General features: G+C 35.1%; 2 non-coding genes across 2 annotated transcripts; one reads left to right on the plus strand and one right to left on the minus strand.

Moving 5' to 3' along the window:
* Nucleotides 1-902: 902 nt before the first annotated feature.
* Nucleotides 903-1009, plus strand: LOC121228646 (small nucleolar RNA R71). The gene has a single exon (XR_005926222.1). It is a non-coding gene; the product is annotated as a small nucleolar RNA R71 (small nucleolar RNA).
* Nucleotides 1010-20528: 19519 nt separating this feature from the next.
* On the minus strand, nt 20529-20634 carry LOC121228393 (small nucleolar RNA R71). The gene has a single exon (XR_005925969.1). It is a non-coding gene; the product is annotated as a small nucleolar RNA R71 (small nucleolar RNA).
* Nucleotides 20635-26961: the final 6327 nt, after the last annotated feature.

Here is a 26961-nt window from a genome sequence, read left to right on the forward strand (position 1 = left end):
TTAAGAGTTTGACAAACTTACCGAATTGTTCTTCTGTTTTGTCTTTCGTCATCGCTTTAGGATATGGCACACAAGGTTCATAATTCGTACTTACCTGTTTAGGATTATCATCATTTACCTCTTCTCGACATTTGTTCATCGTATTGTCTTGCTGTAATTTTGGCTCAGGTGCAATGAATCCTTTCTTATTTTGAGTACTAATTTTGGCTCAGCTACCATGTGGTCGTTCGGAGATTAGTTTGGATAACTAGCCTATCTGAGTTTCGAGTCCTTGGATCGATGCTTGTTGATTCTTAAGTGCTGTCTCGGTATTTTGGAAATGGGTTTTTGACACCGAGATGAATTTAGAAAGCATCTCTTCAAGGTTTGGTTTCTTCTCTTGTTGATAAGGTCGCTGTTGAAAACCCTGAGGATTTTGGGGCTTTTTATTCCCTTGACCACCCCAGGAGAAATTTGGGTGGTTCCACCAACCTGCATTATAAGTATTATTGTATGGGTTATTTTGATATCGGAAGTTATTGTTACCCATATAGTTGGCTTATTCTTCTTCAATTGTAGGACTAAAGGATTGGAATTCTGTATGCACACCTCCGCCACTTGAGTCACACCTCATTACTGGATGTACCTGCGTAGAACCAAGTAAACCGTCAATCTTTTTATTGAGAAGTTCTACCTGATTAGAGAGCATGGTGACTGAATCGATGTTATAAACGCTGGCTGTTTTCGTTGGCTTTGTCCTCATAACTTGCCACTGATAGTTATTCAGTGACATCTCCTCTATAAATTCATAAGCATCTTCTGGTGTTTTATTGTTGATGGTTCCGCCATCAGCTGCGTCAACCATTTGCTGAGTCGAGGGATTTAGGCCATTGTGGAATGTTTGTACTTGAAGCCAAAGCAGTAACCCATGGTGAAGGCACCTTCTCAGTAAGTCCTTGTATCTCTCCCATGCATCATAAAGTGTTTCTAAATCCACATGCACAAAAGAAGAGATATCATTACGTAATTTAGCCGTTTTAGCCGGCGGAAAATATTTTAGTAAAAATTTCTCGGTCATTTGTTCCCAAGTAGTGATAGGCCCTCGTGGTAACGAGTTCAACCACTATTTAGCTTTGTTTCTTAGTGAAAAGGGAAACAATTGAAGACTTATGGCATCATCAGAAACGCCATTGATTTTAAATGAATCACAAAATTCTAGAAAGTTCGGTAAGTGAGCATTGAGATCTTCATCCTGCAAACCATCAAACTAAACAAACTGCTGTATCATCTAAATAGTGTTAGGTTTTAATTCAAAAGTATTTGCAGCTATAGCAAGTCTAACTATGCCAGATTCAGTTCCTGTTAAAGAAAGTTTAGCATAATCATACATAGTACGTGGAGCAGGATTTTGATTAGCCTCAGTTGCAAGAGGTAGCTGATTGCCTTGGTTTTCAGCCATCTCGTCGGTTGGGGGTTGAGTATCGTCTTCTCGCTCGTTCTCCGTGTATCATCAGCTACGCCTTATTTCTCTTTGATTTCTACAAACTGTGTGATCGATTTCTTCGTCAAAAAGTAATGGTCCTGACAGATTTCTTCTAGTCATAAACTATAAAAACCTACCAAGAAAAAAAATAAGTAAATTAATAAATAATAATAATAATAAACTAAAATTAAATTGCAAGAAAAAAAATGGCTAAAGTAATAAAAATTTAGCATCCCTAATATTTTGATTCCCCGGCAACGGCACCAAAAACTTGATCGCGTTATTCGTAACAAGTAATAAATATTTATAATGAAGATCAAACCTAGACTAACTATTATCACGACGAAAAGGCAAGTGTACCTATCGAACAATAGTATAGTAATGACAAGACCGGAATATCGTACCCAAGGGAACCAAAAGTACTAGTAATAACTATCTTTTTATTATCTAGCCTAAGAATAAAAGGCTTTGTTTATTAAACTAATTATCTAAACTAATTAACTAATTTAACTAAAGCAAAGAGAAAATTTGGAAAAAGACTTGAAGAAAAGCAATTGATAAAGACGACACCCAAGGAGGAATCCACCTAAATTTCACTTGTTATCTGACTCTAAACCAGGCGATTTACTCACTTGACTTGATCCATGAGATTCCCTAACCTATGTTATTATCCCTTTCGAGACTAATAACGTCTAACCCTCAGTTGAATTAATCGAAATTTCTTTCTTAATTAAAACCCCTAGGGAAGCAGTAAATCACTCTATGGATTCCCATATTAGGTTTCACTCTAATCCGGTAAAATCTTGTAACCCTATTTCTAGGCGTTCGATCAACTCTGCTTAATTATGCCAAATCTACTCTTAGGCAGGGTCTATTTCTCCTCTGCATAAGCACATCAAATAATGAATTAATACCTGGAATATTAACTCAAGCATTAAGAACACATAAGTAAGAACAAATCAAGTATTTATCATACAATTCAGATAATAATAACAAGATCCATCATAGGTTTTATCCCTCTTAGGTATCTAAGGGGTTTAGTTCATAATAAAATGAGAGTACATCTCAAAAGTATAAAAATAACAAAACATGAAGAAAACTCTAAAACCCCTGAAGGAATTCTGAGAGAGATATTCAATCTTGGAGTAGCTCCGACTTTTGGGATAGATCTTCTGGCTTCCTTCAAGTAATTCCTGGTGTGTGGTTCTATATTCCAGAAAAGTTCTAGAAGAGCCCCCTTATTAGGTCACACTTAGGGTGTTTATATAGGCTTTGGATTAGCTTTTTTCCTCCTTAAGTATCATTTTCCGTGTAAAATACAACTCTTTGAAAAAGGGGCACGCCCGTGTGCCACGACCGTATGACGTGATTGCCAGGCCGTGTTCGATCCGTTAAATTGCACACGACCGTGTGGGCTCAATGGCCAGGCCATGTGAATCATGAAAACCTTGGTCGACACCCCCAAAGGCCACGAGCATGTGAGATGCCTGTGTGGCAAGGCTTAGGCCGTGTCATCTTCTCGATTTGGTCTGTTTTGTCCCTTTTTTGCTCGTTTTTGGCTCCTTTTGACTCTTTGTGCTCTCCTGAGTACAAAACTTGAAATAACCGGATAAAGAGCACCAAAATCCACAAATCTAGTAATAAACATCCATAAATATGCTAAGTATTTGGGGTATAAATATGTATAATTAGGCGTTTATCACACGCCCGTGTCCCTAACCCGTGTAAATTAATTGAATTTATTTTCTATTTTGAACCTATAGGAGTTTTCACACGGCCAAGGCACACGCCCTTGTCCATAGCCCGTGTGTAAAACTCAAGCATTCTATTTATGACGTCAACATACAATTAGGGGAACACGGCCAAGACACACACCCGTGTGTCTAGCCCGTGTTCGACACTGACTTAAAATTTTAGACGCATAGGACATAAGGACATATCACACGCCCATGAGGGCGTTCCGTGCGTCACACACGGCCTAGACACAGACCGTATGTTTACTCGTGTGGACCTTGTTAGGCTATTTCCCAAGCCTTTGGTCACCCTCAAATGTCCACTCCCACTTATAGCCTCCAATAATGTCTAACATGCCCTAATTACACTCAAGTTCTACTATAATTGTCAATTGCATGTTAACCTCATATCATTAGTTTTGCACATGCTAGGTTATCCTTTTTAAATTAAGGATTACAGTTTCATCACTCACAATTTCGGACTTGGCTCGTTTTACAACTCATTTCCCATTTGTGACCCAACCAATCCCAAGCGATTTGGCCACATTTCACATGTCCATTCATAATATACCACATGAACATTTCAAAATATAAACTTGCATGATTAGTAGGATTACAACCTACATTAATATAGGTCATATCTCAAGTCCATATACAAAATGAATAGACATAACATTCAAGCCTTTACATTGGCTAGCCAATTGACACATATGACAAAATAACCAAAATACCTATACATGCCATTGAACAAAATAAAAGTGTTTATATACCAAAGCTGGACTAGTTGATAGTGTGGTGACTCCCTAACCGTATTGCAAAGAGAGGGGTAAGCATTTTCATGTTTAGTAAGCCTGAATAACTGGAAAGTAAATGTACCGATTAATTAGCATACAACCATATTAAGCAATAAAACCAACAACAATGGAATGGTTCCCCTATCACTTGCATTCAATCAACAAGTTAGTCACAATAATAATGCACCATGTAATTTATTGTAGATGAGCTCATCATTCATCATTTCATCTATATATACCATATTAACCCCATTGAGTTTCTAGAAAATCTCGATGGATTATCCATTTACCGTCAATTCATAGGAATGTCCGTTTCAGATATGCACTCCCGCGAACCTCACATTTTAAGGCGGGATTACCACTCCAGGTTAAATCCCCCGTATCGTAAACTTATAAGGTGATGTCGGGATTACTAGTCCAGGCTAAATCCCTTATTGTGACAAACATCCTTAATGAGCTCAAATCTGAATTACCAGTCCAGGTAAAATTCAGACCCTAATTGGATTACCCATTCGGGCTAAATCCTTAATGCACACATATTCCTCGGGAGGCACGATCACTCAAGGAACACCCATCCAGGCTAGATCCTTTCTATATTTGAGATCAACGGATTACCTGTTCGGGGTAAATCCTTTCTGCAACACATGTAGGATCTCAAAATCACGTGCAACAAGGTTCATCCATCAAACTTCCTTTCCAACCTCAATCGGGACGTTTATCAACATGTCATTATCAAAGCTACATTTCATAGGTTTTTCATTTCATCATCAAATGTAATTTTTCATAGATTCATAAAACATGCATTTGGGCATATTAGAGGTTTACTTCAAGTTATTTGAACTTACCTGGTATTTGTTTGGTATCGTGTTTCGGTTATTTCGAAACCTTTCGCTTTCCTCGATTGACCTCTGGAATTTGTTCCCTGAAGTCTATAACAGTAAAATAAATCATTAACACCTCACATTATACTTTTCAAGTCCAAATTTCACCCCCAGTCCAAATGACCGTTTTGCCCTTAACCTTTCACATTTTTACGATTTAGTATCTAGGCTCGTATAATGAAATGCATGCAATTTCTACCTTACCCAAGCCTAGCCGAATGTTTTTCTCTCTTATGGAAGCCCACGTTTTTCCATTATTTCTCATTTCTACCACACATTTACACCTTTTGCAAAAAGGTCCTTTTAGGGGTTTTTCATGAAAAGCACCTAGGAAAAGATATTTAACACACATCCAACTTTCATATTCCTCAATAAACCATCAAAATACAAGTAACTCATGCATGGGTAAATTTTTGAACATGAACCCTAGCATAAAATATGGGTTGAAATAGAGAGAGTAAGCTACCGGGATTTTAAAAATACGAAGAACATTAAAAACGGGGCTTGGGAGCACTTACTATTGAGCTTGAAAATGTTGAAAACCCTAGCTATGGTGGCTTGGGAATTTTTACTGGACAAGGGAGAAGAATGGCTGATTTTTGCCTTCTTTTTCCCATTTTATTTCATTAAAATGCCAAATGACCAAAATGCCCTTAAGCTCTTTCTTAAAAATTTCATCCATACAAGCCTATTTTTGTCCAAAAACTTAGATATTGGGAAAATTTCTCTTCAATACCTTCTAATTTATAGTCTAAAGCAATTTCATACAAATTGCTTCTAGAATCCAAGTTTTGTAATTTTTTCAATTTAGTCCCTAATTTTCCAATTGCACACTTTATTCATAGAATTTCTTCATGAAAATTTAACACATGCATACTCTCATATTCTAGACCTCAAAACAATCATAAAATAAATATTTTGATGTCGAATTTGTGGTCCCGAAACCACTATTCTGACTAGGCCCTATTTCAAAATGTTACATGCCCTGTGTTCTAGAAGCTTTCACGAGTATTTTCAAGACAGGGAGTATTTCTAAAAAGTGCTGCGGTGAACTTGTTCTGGGAAAAGTTTTCCACTCAGCATTAGTAAAGAGGACTCTTGAAAATCCTCTATTCAAAGACCTAAACCCAACGTCAATTATAGCGAAGAGCATTCAGACATGGAATAATTGCCTTGCATTGATCGATTCACCATCTCCGTCAGCTTAAGGATATGGGATTGCTTAAGCTAACGAACAGTTACCAGACGTAAGGGGCCAAAATTGTTCTTTTGTCTTTATATTTGATATTGTTCCGAAAGCTTCAATAAATGTGTCATTAAATTTAAGCCTAGTTAAATTATATTTAGTTGTACGGAAATTAAATGGTTCTATAGAAGCCATTACTTAATACACTATGATTTTATACATGCCATTATTTTTAATTTTATAGCACTAGAACTCAATAACCATCTCAAATCGTGCACTAGATATTGTTTCACACTGTTTAAATCGACACAAATATCATTCTTATAAACATTAACTTATTTCAATAATGTGGAATTGGAATATTCTAGCGTGGTGTGAAATTGAAACAATCTCGATTCCTTGAAAGTCTTTATACAATTTAAATTCACATTGCCTTTAATGGGAAAATACCTTGACTTCTTGAAGTTTTGAAAAGACACTTATCGTGCCATGAAATATCCTCCAAAGGACGTGCACTATAATTTGTAATAGTTCCTTGCCTATGGACTCCTTTGTTTTATTTTCCATTTTCACTCCTTCGATACTAGTCTAATAGTTATGACCACTTTCGTTTCTGTAGAAGAGTGGCAATCTTGAGATCAAAGTCTTAACTTGATTTCCTTATTCTTCTTCCTTTAAATTACTTGTTTTTATCAAGATCAAGAATTAAACTCCAAATATGTCGGCAACGTACATCCCACATTCCCCTTACTAAAAAATGTTCAATTTATATAAAAACTAAATCCTGTTTATTATTTAGGCAATACCTACGAGAGTTATAAAAATGTAACGTCATTTGTTGTTTCCAATTTCACTCTCTAAGAGAATTTTTCATTTTCCAAGTTCCATTACTTATTCCACTAAAAGTTTCCATTCATATTTCAGTAAAATTGGGCCAGAACGCTTACACCTAAAAAGTTAATATAGAACGAAGATAACAATAACCGAATTGGAGTCCTACGATAAAGACATACATCGACTTAATTTCAGATTGGGAAATATTGTTGATGAATTAATTTTGAATTTCAATCATTTACTTGCCATTTTTCATTTTACAAATATGATAATTGTGATAAAAACTTTTTAAAAACAACAAGGTTATAAGATTTTACGCTATAACAGCCCAGTTTTAGCTAAATTGGAACAGTGGTTTTCGTACCACAAATTTGATGTCAAAAAATTATTTTAATATTATCATATGTGTTTACAGGATGATTGTATGTATGTGTGAAAATTGCGTGAACTAATTTTATTGTTTAATTGCTCAATTTGAGAAAAAGGACTAAATTGCGTAAAGTGTAAAACATGAGTTCTAATATCTAAAGGTTTTAAAAAGCTATGGAATATTAGATTAGAAGTCCTTATGTTGTAATTAGACCATTATAAGGTTGAGTGGACATATGTGGACATATATTAAGGTATTTAAATGGTTTATGAATAAGGATAATTTTATAATTTAGTTAATAAAACATAATTAAATGATAAAAATCACATATCATCTTTTTATGTTCTTCATCATCAACCGAATATTGAAAGGGAGGAAGCCATTTTGTGCATTTTGGGTTCGATCACTTTGAGATTAAATTGTAAGTCCCTTTTTGCTCGATTTTTGATGATTTCTATGTTTTAGTGATCGCTACAGCTCAATCTAGCTAGCTTGTACCTTTAATTTTGAAATATTTAAAGATTTTGAGAGTTTCCATTGTTGAATCTATGAGTTCTTTGATGTTTGATGATAGATTATTAAGGTTAATTGATAGATTAATAGTTTTTGTAAAGTGATTTTTCACAAAAATGTCAAAAAGGGGTTAAATTGTGAATTATGTAAATTGAGGGGTTGAAATGTGAAATAAATGAAAGTTTTTGGCTGCTAGGGACTTATGTGTAATTCAGCTAAGCTTTGGTTTAAAGAAATTATGTGAATTTTGTGTATCTGTGAAATAGGGATTAAATTGATAAAATGTGAAAGTTTAGGGGCTAATAGCAAATATGCCCAAAAGTGTATTTTTGGACAAAATTGGAAGAATATGTAATTGAATAAGTCAATTTTGAATTTATATAGATCAAGAAAGAAAGAATTCAGATTTAGATCGGGGGAAAAGTAAGATTATCGAGTGGTCGACCCAATACGTCAATTCCGTATACGAGGTAAGTTCGTATAATTGAACTTAAATCTGTACCTATCTGTTTGATGGATCAAATAGAGATAGTAATTATTCTATTGAATAAATGCTGAGATATTAAATGAAAAGTACGAATTAAGTAAGCAAGTTGCCGAATAAGACCATAGTTGGGCTATGGCAATCGAATAATAAGACCATAACCGGGTTATGGCATGTGAATGAAAGACCACGACAGGGCCTTGGAAATGTGTAAGTAATACCATAGTTAGACTATGGCATCGGAAAATTGATGGATTTGTATCGTAAGCACTTATGAACCGGAGAGGTTTGATAAGAGTATTGGTAAGAAATAGAAAAGTACCGGTACAGGTATGTACGAAAAACTATTCAAGTATCGAGTTAGATGGAGTTGAGAACTCATGAATGATGATATGAATAAATTTGATGTTAGCTCACGAATTGATGCTTTAAATTTTAATGATATTATCTATTTTGAATTGCTAATGAATGTTGTGATTATTTCATGTCCACTACGAACTTACTAAGCTTTATAGCTTACTTTGTTTAATATTCGATGTTTTATAGTTCTGTGAAGCTAGCTCGGAAACGAGAATCGTCAGAGACTTCATCGCACTATCGATCATCTATTTGGTACTTTTGAAGCTATGTATATATGGTATATGGCATGTAAAAGCTTGAGTCATTTTGGTATGTTTGATAGATATGTATTTTGGCCATTTGAGTTGGCATAAGATGATGAACTTGATGATGCTTATCAATGTGCAATTAGTTGTACTTTTAATGTTGGTAATAGACCTATACTGAATGAATGGGATTGAAGTGGTTATGTATGTTTGGATTGGTTTTGCTAAATGAATTATATTTGTAAATTATGCTTAGTAAAGCAAGTAAAATTGTTTGGTATTTGAATAGGTAAATGGTATGGAATTGAGTATTGAATTTAGTTGAAATGGATATGGTATGATTATGTATTGGTTGGTGAACTTTGGTTGCATATTTGTGACTTAAAATGATACCAATTAAGTTTACTTAGGTATGTGCAAAAAGGATGGCAAATTGGCTCTACAAATGGCCTATTTTTGTCCACACGGGCAGAGACATGGGTGTAAGTCTCAGCTGTGCGTGACACACGGTTAGGTTACATGGCCATGTGTCCCTCGGTGTTGAAATTGAATTGAAGTCAGTATGCTCTACACAGTCTCACACACGGGCGTGTGACTAGCCATGTGGTATAAGTTAGAATACCCCTCGAAATGCCACACGGCATACCACATGGGCGTGTGTGGCCATTTCGTAGGGCACACGGGTGTGTGGTTGGCCGTGTGACCCAAGTCAGTATACTCTCCAGTTTTCACACGACCTAGCACATGGGCGTGTCCTCGACCGTGTGATGCAAGTTAGTATGTATGCCCTATTTCTACACGGCCTAAGACACGGGCATGTCTGTTAGCCGTGTGAGGCACACGGCCAGTTCACACGGGCGTCTGACCCTTGTATGTTTGAAACGTTTCTATGTTTTTCTAATATTTTTGTATGTTATCAGTTTAATCCCGAACCACTTTTAAAGCATGTCTAAGGCCTCATAGGCCCGTATAAGGGACAATATGATTTTATTGAATGTTGTATGAGAATAAATGTTGGAGGTTGATAAATGTAAGCTGAATGTTGTATATTGTTTGGTAATGCCTTGTAACCCTACTTCAGTAATGGATACGGGGTAGGAATGTTACATACGCTTTGCATAACTATTTCTACATTGTGGAACATATATATCGCTGGTAGGGGAATTTGGTATAGCTCATTCAATTTTGAGATAGACGTGAATTTTTAACCATTAACACAACAAGTGCATACAAAACTTCAAAAAATTAGAAAAATAGGATGGCACACATAATGGATATGTGTGCCTGTAATACAAATGTACTATATCCCATATTGCTTTTTCCATATGTTATTTTCTCCATATTATCGTCCAGGTGTTTGGTTTGGAATGGACGTAATAGTTCAATCCTAGTTTCAACATAAAAACACATGTACGACATAATCATCTTTATTGAACCTTATTTTCGTGATTCGTTTAATGCCATTTAAGAATTATAAAGGGAAGTATAAATATGTGTCTTTGAATTAATATGTATATTTGTAGTAATTAAAACTAATGCTAATTAAACTGAAATATTGAATGTTTTCTTTTATTGTAACATATTCTAGTCTAATGTGGTTATAACACTTCCTATAAATGCCAGTTTCTTCCCCTGCAAATCTCACTCAAAATTAATTTTACGATCCAAATTTAACTAGTAATATCAGAGTCGCGCAGTATGGCAAGCCTTAATGTTTATTCCATACTATTGGTTTTATTCTTAACTTGCGAGGTAGTAATGGCTATGAAGGAGAATGACCAGATTATTAAGGAAAATAATTGTTGTGGCAAACTTGTTGTGCTGGGAAAAGTTTTCCACTTAGCATTAGTAAAGAGGACTCTTGAAAATCCTTTGTTCAAAGACCTAAACCCGACGACAATTATAGCGAAGAGCATTCAGACATGGAATAATTGCCTTCTATTGATCGATTCTGTAACATCCCAGAATAGGGCCTAAACAGAATAGTGGTTGTGAAACCATGAATCTAAGGTAAAAAAATTTATTTTGATTAATTTTTAAGGTTTATTCGTTGATTGAATAATTGTGTGAAAATTTCGTGAAGAAATTTTATGTACAAGTGCCTAATTTGATAATTAGAACTAAATTGTAAAATTAGCAAAATGTGTGTTCTAGACGATAAATGGGGATTTAATTAAAATGGGTTCTTAAAGTGGAGGTCCTTATTTAGTAATTATACCATTATATTTAATTTGGACAAAAAGGGGCAAGAATAGGACAACTTTGAAAGAAAAGCCTTTAAGGGTATTTTGGTCATTTAGTAATTAAAAGAATTGAAAAGGGAAAATAAAGCCAAAATTGGTCCATCTTCTTCATGGAGGCCGAATATAGCATGGAGGAAGCCATGGTTAGGGTTTCCAAGCTTCCCAAGCTCACTAGTAAGTCTGTTCTAGCCTCGTTTTTAATGTTCTTACGTTTTTTGAGTCTCGGTAACTTGATTTAGCTTATTCTAGCAATAATTCATTCTAGGATTCATATTTGGAAAAATACCCATAGGTTAAATGTGTTTATTTTGATGTTTTATGGTAGAATATGAAGCTTGAAATTATGTTAAATAACTTTTGCTAAGCGATTTTAAGTTAAAACGAGTAAAACAACAAAATCAGTAAAAATACCTAATGTTCATAAGTACATGATAGAGTGGAAATTTGATGTTTCCATAGAAGGGAAAAATGTTCAGCATGTCATTAAACATAAGAAAAATGGATAAATTTTAATTTCCAAGCCTAGGGGAAAAATCGTAATTCTGCAAAGGTTTAGGGGCAAAATTGTAATTTTTCCAAAGTTTGAGTTAGGGAATGTTTTGAATAGTACATTAATTAAATAAGTGAAATATGATGTTTTAGATCCCAGAAAGTGAGATTTGAACCTAGAACGGGAGAAAAATCGAAAATAGGAAAAGTTGGTAAAATGGTCGTTTTGTTATCGAGGTAAGTTCGTATGTTTAATAAGCATTTAATTATGCATATTTGAATGATAAATTGATATTTTGGCCATAAATACTTTAGTATTGAGTTTCAGATATAATGATTAAAGTTCGATAATAATTCGATATTGGAAAGAGAACTTGTATAATTTATATGTAAGACCATATTTTGTATTATGGCTTTGTATGATAACAAGAAAGTATTGACTAGCATAGTTTGATGAGAATAACTTAAGCTGATGATATGATGAGATTGAGAATGTAAGTATGTAAGTTGAGTAGCATTTTATTATTATGCAATTATTGTTATTAGTATTGTTATTATTGAGTTATGCGACTAACCTTGAGAATTTGAGCGAGTATGTTTCAGCTATGACTTGACAAGACATTGATATCTCAAACTCCAAGGTTGTACCATGGAAATTAAGGAAGAATTGAAGGAAAAGTCCATGTTCATAACATGGCATCTAAGGAGGAATTGACGGTTAAGGATACCATGTAAGACCATGTCAAGACATGGCATTGGTAAGGCAAGGATCCCGTGTAAGACCATGTCAAGACATGGCATCGACATTGATTAAGGACTTCATGTAAGACCACATCAAGATGTGGCATTGGAACTAAGATAAGGATATCATGTAAGACCATGCCAAGGCAAGGCAGTGATAAGTTCTATAAGGCAAGGAAATCATGTAAGACCATGTCAAGACATGGCATTGATGAGTTACTGTAAAGCAAAGGTCCCATGTAAGACCATGCCAAGGCATGGCATTGATGAGTTCATAAGGCAAGGATACCATGTAAGACCATGTCAAGACATGGCAATGGTAAGTTCAAAAAGGAAAAAAGGTTCCCGAGTAATCCAAAGAATAAGTCAAAGAAATGACAAGGTGAGAACATGAAGAAAGAGTACAAGTATGCATTTAAGGCTTATTTAATATTGAGATTGTAGGTAATTGAGATTATCAAGTATTAAGTAAGTGATGAGTTTTTAGTTATGCTTGTGACACTTTATGACGTGATTGGCAATATGCTTATATTATGAAAGAGTACTCATGTGTTAAGTGAGATGTTGCAGGTATGTAAGCAAGCTATTAAGTAAGGTGCCTTTTGTATTCTAAGCCTTTGGTAAGGTTACCGATGAGTAAGATGGGAAAGTAAGAACTAAACGTTATTTAAGCAAATTATGATAGCATAGTAGTAAGCTAAATTCATTGCTAATGCATATTATTTTACATGTGAACTTACTAAGCTTTATAAGCTTACTTCTTTCACTTTCCCATGTTTCAGAGTAATTAAAAGCAAGCACGGGTTGGAGGTCGTCGGAGATCACTTCACACTATCGACTATCAAGTTACCAAATGGGTATCTTCATTTACAAATGTTCTAGTTTATGGCATGTATAGGGACTTTGCCATTTGGTGTGTATGTCCTTATGATATGGCTTAAGAATGGTATGTAAATATTTGATAATGATTAGCTAATGAAATGGCTAATGAAGAACATGTTTCGATGTTATGTATGCCTAAATGGTAGTTAATACAAAAAAATAATGAAAGAGTGAAATTAGCATTAAAACAGTATTGAACAGCAGTAGTGACGTGATCTTGAAAACTCACCAAGAATAGTAGAAATAGAATTAGGTGATGAATGAGATATAAAATTAAATATTATTGAGTCTATTTTCATATGAAAGAAATAGAGTAAGCAAAAGAAATGTATATTAAGAGATATTTGAATTTTAGTGAGATAGGGTCAGAACGATTTCTGAATCCCCTATTTTGACTTTATAAATTTCACTAAAAATTTTACAAAAAGAATTAGGAGTTATATTTTATATTTCTAGATTCCTTAGTGAATATAATTTCAAAAGAAACAAACAGAATGGTTATTTGAATTCTGTACAGGAGAAAATTGATTCATAGTGAGGAGAGGTCAGAGTAGTCAAATAGTGCAATAGAGGAAACTTTAATTAACAAACTGTACTAATTGCCTAGACCAAAAATTCTGGAAAAATATTATTAAGAAGATATATGAGTCTAGTTTTAGGGAAAATTCACGAATTTAAATTTTGAGTTTTGTGACTCGAGTTATGATTTTTTTAATGACTATGACGCAGGTGGGCAATTTTATAAGGAATAATGAAATAAATTGTTTTGATTTGTCTAAGTATTCAGAAAATTTTTAATATTCCTGGTTTGGTCTCGAACCATTTCAGTTACATATTTTAGGGTCTCGAGGGTCCTTTTTAGGGATATATTGAATAAATGTAAATAAATTAATCTTAAAAGCAAATTTTTATGCCCCAAATTAGTAAGTTAAGTCAGGTAACGCCTGGTGCTCGACTCCAGCGACGGTCTCGGGTAAGGGGTGTTACATTTATTGGTATCAGAGCAAAGGTTTAGTCAGTTCTTGGAATATTCAATATGAGTAAGAGCGTAGCTATACATGCCATATTGAACTATGATAGTGTGATGACTCCCGACCCAGATATAAAATGTTTTGTCTGACAGATGCGCACTCCAACCGAGTTAAGTTTGATAGAGCAGATAGTATGTTTATGATGAGTTGAGGCTCATAAAATACAAGAATAATGGTTCATGATGTTTATGTGTTAATGAATAAATTGTGAATAAGAATTGTTCGGGAAATATGAAAGATGAGATAAGATGAAAGGAAAGTTTATATTGAGATAAGTGTTCATGTTAAATTGGCATTTGTATGATGCTATATGTATAACTAGAGAAGTTAAGTGAATGCTATGAGTAATTTTACTCGAGATTTATAAATGCATGTATGAGTGCAGTAATTTGCATAAGATGATCATAAAGTCATTGTATTATGAACGTGCATGTTAAGTTGCTTGAAGCAAATTGTATAATTGTGATATATTTTACTATGATGAGTGTTACGTTATATGCATGAGTATGTAAGAGGTAAGTCAGAGGTGTTACAACCTCACCCCTTTATCAGCAAGGTAATTCAGAATGAGATTTCATGAAATTCAGATTGAATAGGTTAAAGTGGAAAACTAAAGTGTTCAGCGATAGATTTATTGACGATGTAATCAGAGTCGAGAATGATTTAGCAAATGAACACAGTTGTAGAAAGGATGGCAGGTTAATAATAAAATCATCCGGATAACTGAAATGTCACAATAAAAGAAAGGTCAGGCTCAGCTAATGCACTCATTCAAGTATGATATGTAAGGTATATGATTGCTATATTTTCTTCCGAATAAATTCCAATTGTGAATGGGATAATGTGAATTCAGTAATGATAAAATTAGACAGAGGAATAATAATTGAGTCGTATTAATAGTTGAATGTAAAGTTTATAGTTGAAAAATTATAGAAAAATCTTTTCCGACTATTATATGTGTACATTTACTTTCAGAGCTATATATAAATATATGCAAGATCATAGGTGCAATTCATGCAGTATGAGAATTTTAGTTAAATTTACAGACAGATGAAAGCATTATAGTTTGTTTGAGCTGTGATTGATATTGCTCTATCTATTCCAGTTTTCTACTTCAGCGTGCAGATGGAAGGTTGACAGTAAGATCTGTATGATGTTAGTGATATGTATTGTTAACTATTGCTCAATGAAAGTAAAGGAAACTTTTATGGCTTCGTCATAGTTGTTCCCAGTGCTTGTGAGTATTATCTTTTCCTTTTGGAAATTTTCTGAGATGCTATTGAAACCTTAACTGTTCTACATGAGATGTGGTTACCAGGAATTCTGTGTAGCTCCATGTTCTGAGATTTTATTATCTCAGTTTTATTAATAAATTACTGTTCAAAATATCAGCCATAAGATATTAGCAGAAAATGCTCTATTGATGAAAACAGTTTCTTCTTATTATGAGTATGTTTATGATGATTACGAGTTTGGGCCTGATAATGAAAGTACAGAGGTATAGTTATTAGAGGTATAAAGATTCTACTTTTGCACTGGCTGTTGTTGAAATTTGAGTTTAAATCCCTCAGATGATCAGGATGTTTTATTTTCACCCAGGACATTATTTACTAAAGTAATTGAGAAGTAGTCTTATTATGGCATTATGATTTTTGAGTAGTATGAGTATTGTGGCCTCAGTGTAGTTCAGTTCAAACATGTGTATTGATTTTCATTTTTCGCATAATCTTGATATATATATATATATCAGTGAGTTAAAGACCGAATGTTATGTTCTTTCGAGTTATGCAGTAATAATGATTTGTGATTAGCTCTTTGAAGAAATCATGACAGAATGTATGTTTGAGATATCATGACAGCATAGAGAAGAACCGTTTTTGAAAAGTTATTGTCTTTTAGTTGAGACTGATTCAGTTGAGTAGTTGATTGAGTTATATGTATGATTGAATTATTCGTGGCTTCAGACGTAAATGCTGATTTTTCATGTATAAATAGATAAATGACCCGAGTAAATAGTACATATTCTAGAGGTTATGGTACAAAGTTGTATACGCATACCAGAATGTTTGCATCAGAGGTATATTTTTACAAATCCAAGTTGTCTGATTGTTAAAGTTCTCATTGTATGAAGTTTAGTTTGGCTTGAATTCATGCTAATAAAGTATAAAAAGTTGAAGATATTGACAATTGAAGTATCCATTATGATTAAGCTTGGTTTGAATAAAGAGTTTATGGTTTCTAGAAATGTGTTGATGAGAAATCAAGAGATTTTGTAACAGTTATGATGCCTAGCACAGTGATAATTATTTGATTATTTGAGAATACAGAGATGGATGATAACTTGAGCTAGTTATACTTGTAAGAGTGTGAAATGTTATGTTCCAGAATTTGAATCTGATACTTGAACTTTTAGAGAAGTTCAAATTGATTTTCAAGTATCTCAGAAGCTATTACAATTAGTATTGATGTTTGTGTGAAAATGTGAGGGTATTTCGAAGAATTGTGCAATAGAATCAGCATTATCACGGAAAGGTTAAATGAGCTATGGTTGATTATTCGAAGAAGTTTCTGTATTGTTCTCAGTACAAATGAGTTTTTCTACTAAAGGATTATCTGAGTAATTCGTTTTGAGGTTGTCAATTCATTCAGAGTGTAAATTTTAGTTGTTATGGTTGGAAATCCAAGGTTACACCGTGACTTCAGAAGAAAGCTATGGTAAGTTTTGACCATGAGATTGCTAAATGTTACTACATGTCACCTTTGTATTGATAGTTGAATTGAGGAAGAGAAATTCACAGAATTAAATTCAGTAGAAAGGATTAGAGAAAAGTGAAAATTAATTACAGAAATCAGAGATAGATTATCAAAAATTGTATATAGAATCGAAAGGTAAGAATATTGACACTCAAAAGAGAAACAAGTAATTTTTTTTTGAAAGTAACTTAGTGGCAGAGAATTTCCATTTTGGTAAGAAAAGAAGAGTTAGTTGCGTTTCATCAGAGAGTATGAGGTTAATGATAAAATAAGGTCAGTTACTTATCAGTAGGTATTCCAGTTCAGAGCCTTAGTTTAAGAAGTAAAATGTTGGGTATGCCAAGGCTGAATGAGAATTTGAAAGTGTTGCTGGAAATCAACTTCGAATCCATTTGTAGGTAAGATTTTCGGGGACGAAAATCCCTAAAGGGGGAGAAATGTAACATCCTGAAATAGGGCCTAAATAGAATAGTGGTTGAGAAACCACGAATTTTGAGGTCAAAAAAATTTATTCCGATTGAGTTTTAAGGTTTATTCATTGATTGAATAATTGTGTGAAAATTTTGTGAAGAAATTTTATGTATAAGTGCCTAATTTGATAATTAGGACTAAATTGTAAAATAAGCAAAATGTGTGTTCTAGATGATAAAGGGGATTTAATTGAAATGGGTTCTTAAAGTGGAGGTCCTTATTTAGAATTAGACCATTATATTTAAGTTTGGACAAAAATGGGCAAGAATAGGACAATTTTGAAAGAAAAGCTTTTAAGGGCATTTTGGTCATTTAGAAATTAAAAGAATTAAAAAGGGAAAATAAAGCCAAAATTGGTCCATCTTCTTCATGGAGGGCGAATATAGCATGGGAGAAGCCATGGTTAGGGTTTCCAAGCTTTCCAAGCTCAATAGTAAGTCCGTTCTAGCCTCGTTTTTAATGTTTTTTTACTTTTTTGGAGTCCCGGTAACTTGATTTAGCTTATTCAAGGATGTCCACTGATCTAATTGCACCCGAAGATCCTTTTTTTAGCTCAATACTTGAACAAATACATAATGATTCTAGATATATGCCACATTTTAAGGTTAAAATTTAATTTTATATTATTATATTTTAATATTTTTGGTCGACTAAAAATATGAACGAGACTAATATGATTATTTGTTCAGGATTGCATAGGTGCAATTGATGGTACTCATATTGCCACTATTCTTCCACCAAATGAACAAATTCCCTATATTGGAAGAAAAGGTATCCCGACTCAAAATGTTATGGCAGTGTTGATTTTAATATGTGTTTCACCTTTGTCATGCCTGGATGGGAAGGACCGGCACATGACACTAGAATATATGTTGATGCAATTCGAGATCCAAAATACAAATTTTCGCACCCACCAAATGGTTAGATATTTCATTTATTCCTTTCTTTTTTAAATAATAAAGTATAAGTTCTTTAATTGATAATTTTTATAAAGAAAATTCTTGAATTAATTGTTTGTTATATTATGACATTGATAAACCATAATTTATACATATTTTTACCCCAATGCTTCGCATAATTATGGATGAATTATTATAAGATTTAGTGAATTTGATGCTCCTAATCCTTTAATTTCATGTTTTATACTCAGGAAAGCTTAGGATAGCAAAAAGAGCAAGAAACGGGCCCAAAATGGACAAATTGAGCATAAATCAGTGTTTCACATGGCCTAGGCACTTCCACACGGGTATACCACACGCCCGTGTGTCATGGCTGTGTCAACTAAAAACCAACTCAGAATAGCACACGGCCTGAGCACCTTCATACGAGTGTGGCACATGGCCGTGTCCCTATCGAGCCCAAGTCTAATTCTACTTGGAAAAGGTTAATTTTTGGCTATTTTGGGCATTTGAAAGTCTATATAAACACCCTAGAAGAGGATTAGAAGGACACACAGAGAGTAGAAGGCAGGAAATACTCAAGGACAGCCATCAGAATCACCTGGAGGCAGGATCTACATTGAGACTGAAGATTTCCATCCAATTTCCTAGAAGTTCTTTGGGGTTTCTTTATGTTTTGTTGTTTTCTAAACTTTGAGATGCTTTCCATTATTATTATGAACTAAACTCCCTAAATACCTAAGGGAGATAAAACCTAAGACGGATCTTATTATTATTTGAATTATATGATAAATACTTGTTCTTATTCTTAATTGTGAAGTTAACCCTTGTTTTAATATTCCAAGATATTAATTCAGGTTTTTGATTTGCTTATTGAGTGGGGCAAAAGTCCCTGTTTAAGAATAGATCATTCATAATTAAGCAGAGTTGCATGCAATCCTAGAGATAGGATGACATAAATCTATCAGATTAGAGTCAAATCCAATAAGGGAATCCATAGATCGAGTTAATGCGACAATAAGGGTTTTAATTAGAAAGAGATTTAGATTAATCAACCTAGAGTCAATTGTTCTTAGTCTCGAGAGAGTTATTAACATAAATCAGGGATTTCTACGAATTAAGTCAAGTGAATAAATCATCTAATTCAAAGGTAATAAGTGAAGTCTAGGTGGATTCTTCCTTGGGTATTGTCTTCTCCATCGATTTTCTAAAAAGTATTTTCCAACTTTAATATCTATCGTAATCTTAGTTAATTAAGTAATTAGTTTTAGTTTTAAAACACTCTTTAGTTCTTAGGCTAGATAATGAAAAGATAGTAATTACTAGTACTTTTAGTCTTCGTGGAAACGATATTCCCTGTCTCACCACAACTATACTACTGTTCGATAAGTGCGCTTGCCTTAGTCAAATTTTTAGTTAGTTTACAACCATCAAGTTTTTGGTGTCGTTGCTGGGGATTAAGATATTAAGAACACTTAATTTTTATTACTTTAGCCATTTTTATTTTTATTGCAATTTAATTTTGTTTTTTTTACTAAATTTTCTTTTCTTTACTTTTGGCAGGTTTTTATAGTTTATGACTAGAAGAAACCCGTCAGGACCTCTACTATTTGACAATGAGATTGAAAGCACAGCTCGTAGAAATCGAAGAGAAATAAGGAGAAGCCTACAATACATAGAGGAAGAGCGAGAGGTCAATATTCATACCACAACAGAGGAGATGGCTAAAAATCAAAATATTTTGTTGCCTCCTGTGGTTGCTGCAAATCCAGTAGATCAAAATCCTACTCCTCGTACTATGTATTATGCTAAACCTACTTTAACAAGAACTGAATCAAGTATAGTTAGACCTGCTGTTGCTGCAAATAATTTTGAACTGAAACCTAACACAATCCAAATGATGCAACAGTTTGTTCAGTTTGATGGTTTGTAGGACGAGGATCCAAACACTCATTTGGCAAATTTTCTGGAATTCTGCGACACCTTTAAGATTAATGGCATTTCTGACGATGCCATTCACCTTTGGCTATTTCCCTTTTCATTAAGGAATAAAGCTAAACAGTGGTTGAACTCGTTACCTCGAGGGTCAATCACCACTTGGGAACAAATGACAGAAAAATTTTTACTTAAATATTTTTTGCCGGCTAAAACGGCTAAATTACGGAATGATATCTCTTCTTTTGTGCAGAAGGATTTAGAAACACTTTATGATGCATGGGAAAGATACAAGGATCTATTGAGAAGGTGCCCTTACCATGGATTACCTGTTTGGCTACAAGTTCAAACTTTCCACAACTAGTTGAATCCCTCGACTAGACAAATGATCGACGCAGCTGCTGGTGGAACTATCAATAACAAAACACCTGACGAGGCTTATGAGTTCATAGAAGAGATGTCACTGAATAATTATCAGTGGCAAGTCATGATGACAAAGCTGACAAAAGTAGCCGGTGTTTTTAACGTCGATTCGGTTGCTATGCTTTCCAATCAGGTAGAACTTTTGAATAGAAAAATTGACGGTTTACTCGGTTCTTCACAGGTTCATCTAGTAATGCAGTGTGATGCAAGTGGAGGTGGAACAAGCAATTCAGAATACCTACCCTACGGCCTTAACATGGAGAACGAGCAAATAAATTATATGGGTAATAATCCTCGACCCCAAAATAATCCTTACAGTAACACTTATAATGCAGGTTGGAGGAATCACCCAAATTTCTCATGGAAAGGCCAAGGGAATCAAAGGCCACCGCCACCGCTAGGCTTCCAACAACAACAACCTTACCAGCAAAAGAAAAAGCTGAACCTTGAGGAGATGATGACAAAGTTTATTTCATTAGCGGAAACCCGTTTTCAGAATACTGAAACTGCACTTAATAATCAGCAAGCATCATTTCAAGGACACGAGAATCAAATTGGACAACTGGCTAAGATGATTTCAGAAAGACCACTAGGGAATCTACCTAGCAACGCCGAACCCAATCCAAAAAAGCATGTGAAAGTTGTTACACTAAGGAGTGGGAAATTGTTAGCTAAATCTAAAAAGAAGCTACCACCAGAAGTTGACAGAAAAGAAGATGAGGAAGAAAAACTCAAAAACAATGAAAAATCGGTGTTGAGGGAATATAAACAACCAATCCCATACCTAGCAAAGTTGAAGAAAGACAGCATGGATGCACAATTCTGTAAATTTCTCAAACTTTTTAAACAATTACATATTAATTTACCTTTTGTTGAAGCTATCTCGCAGATGCCTACATATGCAAAATTTTTAAAAAATCTTCTAACAAATAAAAAAAAGTTTGAAGACTTGTCTATAGTGGAACTCAACGAGGAATGCTCGGCCATACTCCAAAATAAACTACCAACCAAACTAAAAAATTCAGGAAGTTTTACTATTCCCTACTTAATTGGTAGTTTGAATGTTGAGAAGGGACTAGCTGATTTAAGCACTAGCATTAATTTGATGCCATATAAAATGTTCAAGCAACTTGGTCTTGGGGAACCAAAACCCACTAGGATGAGTATTCAACTAGCTGATAGATCTATTAAATATCCTAGGGGTATTACAGAGGACATACTTGTAAAAGTAGATAAATTCATATTCCCTGTTGATTTTGTTGTGCTTGACATGGATGAGGATGTTGAGGTGCCTTTACTTTTTGGTCGTCCATTTTTAGCCACTGCTAGGGCTATTATTGACGTGGGCGATGGTAAACTTGTGCTTAGGGTAGGTGACGAAGAGATTATTTTTAAAATATATGATGCCATGAGATTTTCTAGGGAACGGGATGATTCATGTTACTTTATTGACTCTATTGATCATGCTATTCAAGATTTTTTACAGGAATTCATGCATAAGGACACGTTGGAACTGTATCTTACCCAAGGAGAGGAGGTAAATGATGATGAATTTGAGATAGGTAAGATAAAAGCTAAACTAAATTCCATTGAGCCTTCATTGAGGCAGAATAGCTACGAAGGTATTGAGGTAAACAATGAATTAAAATTAAAACCCTCTGTTAAAGAACCGCCTAAATTGGAATTAAAGCAAATACCAGATCACTTAGAATATGTGTTTCTTGGAGATAATTCCACATTACTAGTAATTATTGCTTCAGATTCACAGCCAACCGTAAAAGACGAGTTACTTAAAGTATTAAAAGAGCATAAAATAGCCATCGCTTGGAAGATTTTTGACATAAGAGGATTAGTCTTTCTTTTTGCACACACAAAATTTTAATGGAAGATGAATATAAACCTTGTGTGCAAGCTCAAAGACGACTGAATCCTAACATGAAAGAATTTGTAAAAGTAGAGGTAATTAAACTCCTAGAAGCTGGAATTACTTATCTTATTTCTGACAGCTCTTGGGTAAGTCCTATACAGGTTATCCCTAAGAAAGAAGGCAGGACTGTCGTGGCCAATGAAAAGAACGAATTAATTCCAACGTGAACAGTCATGGGATGGAGATTTTGCATTGACAATAGGAAATTGAACGATGCCACAAGAAAAGATCACTTTCCATTACCATTCATTGATCAGATGTTGGAAAGATTATGTGGGTACATGTATTATTGCTTCCTAGATGGACTCTCTGGTTACTTCCAAATCTCGATAGCTCCTGAGGACCACGAGAAAATGACATTTACATGTCCATACAATACGTTTTCTTATCGATGAATGCCTTTTGGTCTATGTAATGCTCCTGATACTTTTCAACGATGCATGTTGGCAATTTTTTATGAACTCGTGAAAGACATTATGGAGGTATTTATGAACGACTTCTTGGTATTCGGTAACTCTTTCCATCTTTGCCTTAAAATTTTAAAATGAGTTCTAATGAGATGTGAGGAAACGAATCTTGTGCTAAATTGGGAAAAATGTCATTTCATTATTCGTGAAGAGATTGTGTTAGGACACAAAATTTCTTGTAAAGGGATCGAGGTTGATAAAGTGAAAATCGAAACCATTGAGAAACTACCTCCCCTTAATTCAGTTAAGGCTATTCGTAGTTTTTGGGTCTTGCTGGATTTTATAGAAGATTTATTAAAGACTTTTCTAAAATAGCTAAGCCTTTAACAAAATTGCTAGAGAAACTTTCAATTTCAGTCAGGATTGTTTAGAAGCGTTCGATACTCTTAAAGATAAATTAATTAACGCTCCGATTGTAGCTACACCTGATTGGAATTTACCTTTTGAACTAATATGTAATGCGAGTGATTTCGCAGTAGGAGCGGTTCTTGGACAGTGGAAAGACAAGCACTTTTGACCAATTTATTATGCTAGAAAAACATTGACAGTTGCACAAGAAAACTATACGACGACGGAGAAAGAATTGTTGGTTGTGGTTTTTGCATTTGATAAATTTAAACCATATTTAATATTATCTAAAGTTGCCGTTTACACTGACCATTCAGTTCTTTGATACCTCCTTACTAAAACAGATGCAAAACCTCGACTAATAAGATGGATTTTATTGTTGTAGGAGTTTGATTTAGAAATTCAAGATAAGAAAGGAGCAGAAAATCTTGTAGCAGATCATCTATCCAGACTAGAAAACCCACATCTTAATGAACTAAACGAACAAGAGATAAATGACTCATTCCCTGAAAAACAATTTTTTACTATCTCTGACCCTAAGGAACCTTGGTTTGCAGACATTGCAAATTATTTAGCCGCTAACATTATACCAAAAGGGTTGACACATCAGCAAAAGAAGCGATTCTTCACTGATGTGAAAAACTATTTTTGGGAAGAACCTTTTTTTATATATATGTGTAGATCAAGTAATTCGAAGATACGTTACAAAGGCAAAAGCGATTAAAATTTTGGAGCATTGTCACTCAAGACCAATTGGGGGACATTACAGTGGAACCAGGACAACATAAAAAACACTGGAATTAGGTTTTTACTGGCCCCTGCTATTCAAAGACACCAATAGGTATGTTGCTACTTGTGATAAATGCCAACGAACAGGTAATATCTCTAAATGTGATGAGATGCCCCAAACGTACATGCTCTCATGTGAAATATTTGATGTATGGGGTATTGATTTCATGGGTCCATTCCCTAGCTCATTCGGGAATAAGTACATATTAGTAGCCATTGATTATATGTCTAAATGAGTGAAAGCCCAAGCCTTACCTACTAATGATGCTAGAGTAGTGGTGAAGTTTCTTAAGAAACTTTTCTCTCGATTTGGAACACCTAGAGTAATCATCAGTGATAGGGGCACTCATTTCTGTAATACTCAATTTCATAAAATTCTTAAGAAATATGGAGTTCACCACAGAACAGATACCCCTTACCATCCTCAAACTAGTGGACAAATTGAAGTCACTAACCGAGAACTTAAACGCATTCTAGAAAAGACTGTAGAGTCAAACAGGAAGGATTTGGCCAAGAAAATAGATGATGCTTTATGGGCCTATAGAACCACTTTTAAGACCCCCCATCAGAACATCCCTTTACAGACTTGTTTATGGGAAGAGTTGTCATTTACCGTTTGAATTAGAACATAAAGCATTCTGGGCTATAAATTTTCTAAACTTTGATCCCAAACTCGCAGGTGAAAGGAGGTTGATACAGCTAAATGAGTTAGATGAATGGCGAGCTAATGCCTATGAGAATTCACGAATATACAAGGAAGCAACAAAGTGTTACCATGATGCTCATTTAAAGTAAAACAAACAATTTGAAGTTGAAGATCTTGTCCTGTTATACAACTCAAGGCTCAAATTGTTCCCTGGAAAGCTTAAATCATGATGGTTAGGTCTTTTCCTAGTCCAAAATGTCTTTCCATATGGCACGGTAGAGGTAAGTCACCCAACCCAAGGCACTTTTAAGGTAAATGGACATCGTCTTAAACTTTATAACGGTGAGGATTTTAAAGACAATGGAGAGAAGCTACGGCTCTGTGAACCGGCCTAACATTCCCACAAGGAAAAGTCGAGCTTAGACTTTAAATAAGTGTTTCTCGGGAGGCAACCCGAGCACTAACCCCACTAAATAACTTAGTTTATTTTTCCTTTTGTTTTACAGTTTAACTGCAGGAATTTTTGGCCCACACGGCCTATCACACCGGCGTGCTTTAGGTCGTGGGATCCCCACGGGTAGAAGACACGGGCGTGGCCCTGGCGGTGCTAAAACAGGACAAACATTTTTCCAAGACAGGATAACACACGGGATGCGATAAATAGCCACGGTCGTGCTACACGGCCGTGTGGATCACACGGTTAAGGGACACGGGCATGGCCCAAACCGTGGTAAAACTGTACCTTAATTTCCAAAAAGATCAGCAGAGACACGGCCTATGATAAATCACCACAACCATGCAAGGTAGCCGTGGGAGTCACACGGCATGCCACACAGGCGTGCTTTAGGCCGTGTGATAGCTTGCCCAAAAATTGAAACGATAAACAAAGTCAAAATAGAACACGCGCGTAGGCCACGACCGTGCACAATCTTGATTAATTAACACGGGTGTGTTGGACTAAACACGGGCGTGGGAGAAACGAAAGGGAGCACCACATGGCCTTGTGATATGGCCGTGTGACTGGACACATGGGCGTGTCCGTAGGCCGTGTGCAATACTGACTTAAAACATCAAACCACAAGCACAAGTCATGAACGCGGGCGTGGGAGAAGCAAACGAACGTGCACACGGCCATGCGATGCGGCCGTGCGCAACACAAGGCCTAGGAACACAGGCGTGTTGAAGGGTCCGTGTGTGAACCTGACTACGATTTCACGAAAAACACGGGCTAGAAGCATACCATACGGGTGTGGGCCATGGCCGTGTGGCCCTAAACGGGGCTTACATGACCGTGGCCCCAAATTTAACCCCCAACCCTAATTTCCCCTTTCCTATTTAAACCCCCTTCACTATTCATCATCTTCCCCTCTCTTCCTTCTCCACCCCACCCTCTGACCACCAAGTGCCGCCGGTAGCCACCTACCCCGCTCCTTTCCCTTCTCCCTTACCCCCGTCACCTCTTATCACGCACCACTCTAACGATCGTGGCTACCCCCGCTCACCACCATCGGTTACATCTCTTCCACCCATCCTTCCTTCAGTTTTTTTATTTATTTTTATCATAGTTATTATTAATACTACTTATTTCTTTATTATTTCTTATGTTTATTATTTGATTACTTTACTTGCTTCACATCTAAATATTTGTTGAATCTAGCACTGCTGACTATTGATTTGGTTTGACGATATTATCTTTTGATGGTTTTCTATATAGTTATTCTCATATTTTTTTCATTTTTTTCTATTTACTTATCCATGATCATTATTAGTTTTAATTCAGCTTATTAGGTTTACGTTGGGTAGTGGCATATCGCTTAAATTCTTTAATGTGTCCAAGTTGTTGAGCCAAATCAAGTTAATGGACTAGCCTATTGTGTTGCCACGTTCAATTTAATTTATGTACTCCCTTTATCGCAGGTACACTATGACAAACCCAAAATGCAAGAAAACTGCGGTTCCTGCCTCTAAAAAAAGAAAAGGAGTGACATCCTTCTCTGGCCCCACCACTGAGATACGACATCCATTTCTCTAATTTCCACCAGGGCCCCAAGAGG

Source organism: Gossypium hirsutum, chromosome A04 (assembly GCF_007990345.1).
Source record: "Gossypium hirsutum isolate 1008001.06 chromosome A04, Gossypium_hirsutum_v2.1, whole genome shotgun sequence".
Lineage (NCBI taxonomy): Eukaryota > Viridiplantae > Streptophyta > Magnoliopsida > Malvales > Malvaceae > Gossypium > Gossypium hirsutum.